We start from the raw sequence: 8,320 nt of genomic DNA, 5'->3' as shown, positions 1-8,320 counted from the left end.
AAAAAAGACAAAGGACGTGAAAGTGTGGAAATTTCAGTCCCAGAGAGCTCCAATACAAGTCAAAACCCGGACAGGAGGCAGACCACTGCGCATGCTCACGCTCCTTCTCCTGCCCAGGAAGAAAGCCACGGCCTGAGTGCGGAGCGCCTGTCTCCCAGCCTGAGGTGCAGTGCTGCATCTCTGGTCAGTTGGGAGTCTGAGATGAAGCACTGTAGCTCAGGAAGGGAGAAGATGTTCTGCAGCCGTCACCGGGACGTGGTAAGTGTTGGCATGGGGTAGCAGGCCGGATAGGTTGTCCCCTAGACTCCGCGTTCCTGAGCTCAAGCTGGACCAGAGCTGATCACTCTTATGCGGTCTTTAACAGTGAGCGCTGGTCCAACACACCGCCTCTACTTCCTCAGGAGAAGACATTGCTCACAAAGACGGGGCATCTGCCCATTCTGGGAGGGTTCCAACACACCCTCAAAATCCTTCTCAACACTGCACACTTCTGCGTTGAAACCCCTTCATCTCTGTAAATCAGACGCTCCCCTAACAACCCTTAGTCCTAGTAGAGCCGCAGGGTCCTGGCAACCCAACAGTATGACACTGTCCTGTGGCAACCACAGAATGCCAGACATTAGGCTTGGAGTCACAGTCTTCACTCTTTGAGCTCTACCCTGGCTCTGTGCTACTGCCTGTGAACCAGTCCGGCATCTCACAAATGTCTGCCCTGTCCCAGAGACTTCCGAGAGGCAAGGGGCAACAGAGGAAGGTGACCCCCTTCATAGAGGAGAGTAGGAAAGGAGAACAAATCCCATCTTGGTCTTGGTTACTCTCAGCTGTAGCAACAGAAGCAGAACTACACACTTCTACATGTACACCTGCATACCAGAAGAGGGCATCAGATCCCTTTATAGGTGATCCTGAGCCACCAGGTGGCTGCTGCGATTTGAACTCAGGACCTCTGGAAGTGCAGCCAGTGATCTTAATCGCTGAGCCATCTCTCCAGCCCCTGACCGTACATACATATTTCTAAGCGTCCTGTGGCCTCCCTTCCTTCATGCTGGCTCCTCACCCACCCAGTAGGTCCTATTTGATGCCACCTTACAATCGAGCGAGGATCAGGGTCTAAGTGGCCCGCTGGAGGACAACAGTGAGGTCACTAGAGCCTGGGAACGGACTTCACAATTATTGGCCAGAGTTCTCGTGGCCCACGGCAAGGGGAGGGGCCAAGGAGGCCTGGTCCCAAATGCTTCCTGACCTCAGAGAAGGGACTTTCCAAGCCACTTGAAGCTCTGGTTGCTCTTCCCAGAGCAGGAAGCTGCATCCAGAGAAGTAGGGTGCATATGGAACCCCATGCTGGCTGCCAGAGCTAGGGCTGGATGCAGAGAAAACTGCTGGTCCCTAGGGGCGTGGCACGTGCTGAAGGCATCTCTCTCCCACCTTGTCCTCACGGTCCAGTTTTCCCAGGAATCCCTTGGATGCTAAGATGGGGATTCCTGGAAATACTGTTCTTGAGGTCATGGCTTAGCAGCTGGATCTTGCCTCCTTCCCACCCTGGCATTTCCTCCCCAGGGAGGAGGGAAGAGAAGGCGTTGCGTCGGAGGTAAGCGGCCTTAGGAGCTCTCTTCTGACCTTTGTATAGCTTTTCTTTCCACTCTGTCCATATTTCCTAACATCCCCGGGAGGCTGGATGTGGGAACCTCAGAACTGCCTCACTCTTGAGAAACTTGTCTCAAGACACAGTGGTTGGACCGGACTATGGAGAAAGCTTCCCTCCACTCTGACACTGTGGGCCTTGTGGTGAGGAGGGGCCACAGGCCCATATCCACACTATTAAGAAAGTAATACGTACATTTATTTTAAAAGTTTATTAAATCAGTTAGGTAAACTAAAAGCCATTCATCTCCGGTGGATCTGCAGCCACAGGAAAAACGAGTTTTCAAGGTAGAAAATACATGATTTGGAGCGCCCCCTGGTGGTGCCACATCCCGGTGCAGGAACACTTGTGATCCCTGTACACAGCCGCAGACATGCTTAACCCTTAATCATCTCTTGCCAGAGATGCCTCCACGGCTTACAGTTGGCTTTTCCTTAGGCCCAAAGAAGAGCCATATCACCTAGAAAGCAAAAGGTAGATCCAGGATTGATTTCAAGCCTGGAATTGAATGTCTGAGTCAAAAGAAAAAGTAGAGGCAGGGACCATAGTTCCCTGCCCCCCCCCCCAGCTCCTGGGAGTTCTTTCTTGTTTTTTTCTTAGCAAATCTTTGCTCATTGTGCTAAAAACATTTAAAAATAAGCACATGCTTTTAATCGCAGCACTCGGGAGGCAGAGGCAGGGATAGAAGTCAAAACCTTAATGAAATCCAGCTATAAAGTAGAACTTGGTTTAGAAGGATTATGCTTGCCACCAATCTGAGGACTTGAGTAGAATTCCCAGAACCCATGTGGTGGGAAGAGAAAACTGACTCCTGAAATTTGCCCTCTGACCTCCACATGTGTAACAACATGCTGGTGTGCTGCAAACGTGCACACCCACAATAAAAAGAAATAAATGGGAAGGGGAAACTAGAATTTCAGTGCTGGGGAGATGGCTCATCAGTAAAGCTCTGTGTCCAGATGCCCAGCGCCTATGTAGAAAACCGCCTGTGGGGTCACACTTACAATCCTAAGGATGGTGGGGAGAAAGACAAGAGGACCTCTGGAGATCTGCAGCCAGCCAGCCTAGCCAGGGTTGGTGAGGCTCCGGGTTTACAGAGAGACAGTGTCTCAGAATCACAGGGTAGACAGTGACAGAAGACACTAGCCGTGTGCACACACTCACACACTCGTGCACACACTCACGTACCTGAGAACTATCCTAAACTGTCGCTAGTCCATTTGGCTGAGTTGGTGGAGGTGACAACGGTCATAGCTCCACAGCCCTCATTTCTGAGGTGGCCTCGAGTCTCCAGGGACCAGGCAGTGCCCCAGGGGCTATGCGCCTAGCAAGCATCCAGAAGACATTTCTGAAGAGAGACCTCCACCCCCACCCCGGTCCCACCTGGAGGCTGTTGCTGACCCACTCAGGACCGCAGACTTGCTCATGATAGCAACACCACCCTCCACTCTCTGGCTCTTTACCATCTGGCTCTTGACACTCCCGACACCATGTCAGTTCTCACTGTGACCCAAATGAGGTAGCCAACAAGCAGCCCAAAGCTGAAAGAGCTTAAGACACTCACCTTAGGCCACACTCAGGAACTGTGGAGGTATCTAGCCAATGCTAACAATTTCCACCAGCCTCCTGTGCCCCGCCCACCAGTCATGTATGCCTCAGGCTGCCCCCATCCCAATGGCTTTCTCATGGGGGAAGAAAACTGAACCTTCCTCTTTGTGTTCTGTGACAGTAATAAAGTACTGGACCTTTGATTTGTGTCTTGTTTCTTCCTGCGAGTATGGGGGCAAGAAAGAACTTCCCAGTATTCACTGCTCTAACCCCCAAGTGTCTCCAGCTGGCAGGCACTTCCAGAGGCCAGTACAGGGACAGCAGTCAGGAGTCACATCTGAGCTGCCCTTCACATTCCTGGTGTCTCGGGATGCTTCCAGGCCATGACTCAAAGTACTTTAGGGTAGAGGTTTGTGGGAGACGGGGATCATTAAAGTTAAGCAAGGACCACAGAGGATTTGGAGGATCTAACACATGGCAACCCCTCTCCTTTGGTTTTGGAGAACACAGTCTGAAATCATATGTTCACGCATCACATCACACAGGTGTGCAATTCTGAGTTACCTCGGGCCATAAGTGATGTGTTTATAAAAAGATAAAGAGAGGAGAGGATATGTTCTATGGAGATGTGGTGAGGTATGAGGGAAGAGGATGTCTCAGAGGGCCCATGCCGAGGCATCCCCTCCCCTTGAGGGGCCAGCCACATGACGGTATAGTATAGAATAGAGTTTATTCAGGACATGGGGAGGGGAGGCAAGAGGCAGAGAAAGGGGAAGGGAGGGAGGGAGAAAGAGAGAGAGAGAGAGAGAGAGAGAGAGGGAGAGAGAGAGAGAGAGGGAGGGAGAGAGAGAGAGAGAGAGGGAGGGAGGGAGGGAGGGAGAGGGAGAGGGAGAGGGAGAGGGAGAGGGAGAGAGAGAAGAGGCTGACCGTGAGCATGTGGAGAGAGAGGGAGAAAGGGAATGGGAAGAGATGGGGTAAGAGGTGAGGGGACAGAGTGGGGGCAAGAAGGCAAGAGAGCGTGGAGGGGGCAAGCAGCCCCTTTTATAGTGAGTCAGGCACACCTGGCTGTTGCCAGGTAACTGCAGGCAGAGCTTAGACAGAATGCTAACAATAAGCCCAGCTCTGCAATGACACAGCTTCAGCAGTTGTACCTCAGGCCACAAAACCAACACATGAGGATATTCTTTTTTGAGATAGGGTCTGGTCTTGCCGGACGGAGGTGGCACATGTCTTTATACCAGCACTTGGGAGGCAGAGGCAGGGGGATTTTTTGAGTTTGAGGCCAGTCTGGTCTACAGAGTGAGTTCCAGGACAGCCCTGTCTCGAAAAAGAAAATATTTCTGACTTGGTCAGAGATAGGGTTTCACTATGCAGCCCAGGCTGCATGATCCCCCAAACTACTGTATTTAAGCAAAACAAGCCCTCTTACAGGGTCATTGAACTTGCTTTGCTTCAGCCTCCGAGGGCTGGGATTGGGCTGCAGAGGTGGCTCCGTGGTTAAGAGCACTCCATATCTTTTCAGAGGACCTGGGGTCAGTTCCCATATTGAGAAATTCACAACTACTTGTAACTCCAGGGATGTGGCTCCAGGAGGTCCTACACCCCCTCCTGGCTTCCATGGGCACCTGCGCACAAATATACACATAAATAAAATATGACTAAACCCAAAGGGCTGGGGTTATAGATACATAATACCACACTAGGTGCCTAGACACTTAAAACAATCACATAGCCAGTCAGTGGTGGCATATGTCTTTAATGCCAGTACTCCAGAGGCAGAGGCAGAAGGATTTCTGTGAGTTTGAGGCCAGCTTTGTCTACATAGTGAGTTCCAGGACAGCCAGGGCTACAAACCCTGTCTTGAAAAAAAACAACCCAAGCCGGGCGGTGGTGGTGCACCCCTTTAATTCCAGCACTTGGGAGGCAGAGACAGGTGGATTTCTGAATTCGAGGCCAGCTTGGTCTACAGAGTGAGTTCCAGGACAGCCAGGACTACACAGAGAAACCCTGTCTCGGAAAAAAAAAAAACAAAAAACAAAAAAACAAAAAAAACAACCCAATAGGAAACCAATAGTCACATGCCTCACATGATTTTCTAAACTACTATATTTAGACAAAACATGCCCTCTTACATGGTCATCCCCAGGTGCCAAGAGCTCCTCTCCATTGTTCCTCAGTGCTTCAGAACAGGCCTGAGAGAAAGGCCTGAGCAGCTTCCCTGAAGAGCGGTTTGAGACTCCAGAATCATTCAGGGCACCTGAATGCCTAGCAGGGAGCAGGAGAGATGGCCCAAGGACGCCTCCGCGACAGTCGTGCCTTTCAGCTCCGAAACAGTAGCCAGCAGGATACCAGTCTTCTCAGGGACCACAGACTTTATCTTTGCTGTCGTTCCTTCTAGAGCTCCCATTTGAGGCCCTCATGGGACTGATCACCAGCTAGCTGCTATCAAGTCACATACTGTGACTTGAGAGGGTCTCCAGGTAGAGGGGTGCACAAGAAGAACAATACGCAGGACCCCAGGGGTGTCCCATTTTATTACTTAGGTTTTTCTCGGGAGCGGGTGGTGGTGAGACAGGGTTTCTCTAACATAGCCCCTGCGGTCCCAGGTGGCCTGGAACTCACAAAGATCTGCCAGCCTCTGCCTTCCAAGTGCTGGGATTAAAGGTGTGCACCCCACTTGTTTAGGGATCTTTATTCACTTTGGCATCACTCAAAATCTTCTGTGTGCAAATGGTGCCTGCTCAGAAGCAGCCAAGGAAATTCCACTGTAAAGGATCCCAGCTTGCATTTACCAGGATCCTTCATTCGGCAGCGTAGCTGAGACCACGCCTCAAACGATCCCCAAAGCCGGAACAATTTCACAAGCATCCCTAAGTGCCATGACACAGGCTTCTGTCCTGGGAAGGAAGGAAACAGGGAGAACTGTGTCTTCCCACATGGAGAGCCTAGAGTGCCTTTACTTACAAAAAGGAGGAAGGGCAGTCGCTCCTGGAAACGTGGTACTGGAAACTGGTGACTCGGGCTGGGGCATGGGGTGCGGGGCGCCCTCTTGTGACTCGTCCTGGGAAGACAGGCTTTGCTTGTTCTCTAGGACTTACATACATAATGTGTAGGACTTACCATAATAGTGCGTATTGCTTTTGCAGAAGATTTTACATTTTAAAATGTATTTTCCACCAAGCCTGGTGGTGCACATCCTTCATCCCAACACCAGGGAGGCAGAAGCAGGCGGATCTCTGTGTGATCTAACCAGTCCAATCTATAGAATAAGTTCTAGGACAAGTAGGGCTACTTAGAGAGACTCTGTCTTATAAAACAAACAAACAACAATAACACACACACACACACACACACACAAACCGAACCAATCCAAACAAAACAAAATTTTCTTTTCACCCATGGCCCCATTTTCCTATTGTCATCTGTTTTTACAAAGTTTTTTTTTTTTGGGGGGGGGGGGTAGACATTATTGTCCTGAACAGTATTGTCCTTATGACTTCCTGAACCCTTATAGAAACTAGCCCTGAGTTGTTAAGTTTGGGTTCGATGCTTTAAAAAAAAACAAGATTTTCCGGGCAGTGGTGGCACATGCCTTTAATCCCAGCACTTGGGAGGCAGAGGCACCAGCCTGGTCTACAGAGTGAGTTCCAGGACAGCCAGGGATACACAGAGAATCCCTGTCTCGAAAAACCCAAAAAAAAAAAAAAAAGAATCAGGTTGATAATTTCTCATAATCCAGGCCTAAGTTCCCAAGTATGTGCCATCCTCCCACATGTATTCCACATGGCTCCACAGTGTCTCCAGACTCCCCAAGTTTAGGCTTAAATAAAGGGCAAAAATATGGGTAACTGGAAAGTCCCAGTCACGGTGTGGACCCCGCCTACCTGTCTACCACTGACCCACCTTGTCTCGGCGCTAGTCTGTCCTGTCAGTTGGTCTGGTAAGTTGTTAGAACTGTGTGACTTGTCTTCCTGGGAGACAAGCGCCTCCTCTCCTCCCCCACAGCATGGAATTCTGGGAAACTTGGGGGTCTTTTCATCTTAGTAATCTTTAAGCGGATGGCAGGGTCTTCTCCTACCGGATCAGTGACAAGCACACTGCTTCCTCATCTTCTCTTTGGCCAGTCTTTCAACTGGCTTTAGGGTATGCCTGGCTAAGCACGGTACCCTCTCCATCCCAAGATACATCTGCGAAAAGCCGCTGAAGAACAGACGACAATCACAGATTCTGGGAATCAAATGAGGCGTCTTTTCACCTAAGCCTCCTCATTCAAAATGGCCGAAGTAAAGCTAAGACATTTTTCTAGCTGTGCGGGATGGCAAGCAGTCTGTAGCAGGCATAATGGCAGATGGAGGGAGGAAGGAGGTGGGCAGGGGAGAGCCCCAAGGCTCAGGGGACTCAAGCCCCACCAGAGGTGGGCAGGATCAGCCTCTTCCTGCCTTCCTCGGGCCTGGTTTCCAAGAATGGCAGATTTTGATGCCTTCACTGCGGCTAAGGAAGTTGAAGGACCAGAGGGGTTAAGAGAGGTGATGAGAGGGGACACATGGAGGCCGTGGGCGAGGTTTTACAGCAGAGAGCTCCAGGCTTAGCATGCCGAAGATCCTGGGTTTGATTCCCAGCACTGTCCCTCCCCCCATGCCTGTTATTGTTGGAGAGAGAGAAGGGAGTAGCTCCAGGTGGACTGACCATCCTCACTCAGAATCCATCACCTCCAATGCCCACAAGCTCAGCGACTGTGGATGCAGAGGAGGCTGGCTGCAGGGACTTCCACCCTGCCTGGGAAATCTTAGTTCCTCCGTCCCACGCTTGTGCAACCGATTTTGTGACTCAAGATGCAAACTTACCATCTTCAGGGTAAGTTTCAGAATCCCTGTGACTAATCTCTCCCATATTATCCAAGGAGGATAATTTGCCTAGAACAGAGTGGGGCCTTCTTGTGTGTCTCTGGCAGCAGCTCCTCCTTGATGAGCCACACAGGGTGCTGAGCTCAGCATCCTTAATCGCCTCAGCCATACCTTAGAGATCTGCTGTCATGATTTCCACCTCCCAGTGGAAGGAGAAAAATGCTCACTGAGGCTAAACTGCCCACAGTTGGCCAGCTGCCAATCATGGGGGATGGGACTTGTAGTG

The 8,320-nt window shown here is 50.7% G+C and overlaps 1 long non-coding RNA gene across 1 annotated transcript; it reads right to left on the bottom strand.

The window, feature by feature from the left end:
- Nucleotides 1-1,838: 1,838 nt before the first annotated feature.
- On the bottom strand, nucleotides 1,839-7,138 carry LOC116087238. Its single transcript, XR_004117325.1, has 3 exons — nucleotides 7,094-7,138; nucleotides 6,155-6,251; nucleotides 1,839-2,102 (listed from the first exon to the last, which is right to left on the bottom strand). It is a non-coding gene; the product is annotated as an uncharacterized LOC116087238 (long non-coding RNA).
- Nucleotides 7,139-8,320: the final 1,182 nt, after the last annotated feature.

The sequence above is a fragment of the Mastomys coucha genome, unplaced genomic scaffold (assembly GCF_008632895.1).
Source record: "Mastomys coucha isolate ucsf_1 unplaced genomic scaffold, UCSF_Mcou_1 pScaffold13, whole genome shotgun sequence".
In the NCBI taxonomy this organism is placed as follows: domain Eukaryota; kingdom Metazoa; phylum Chordata; class Mammalia; order Rodentia; family Muridae; genus Mastomys; species Mastomys coucha.
Note: the sequence above shows the minus strand (reverse complement) of the source record. Positions and strands in the feature narration are given on the sequence as shown.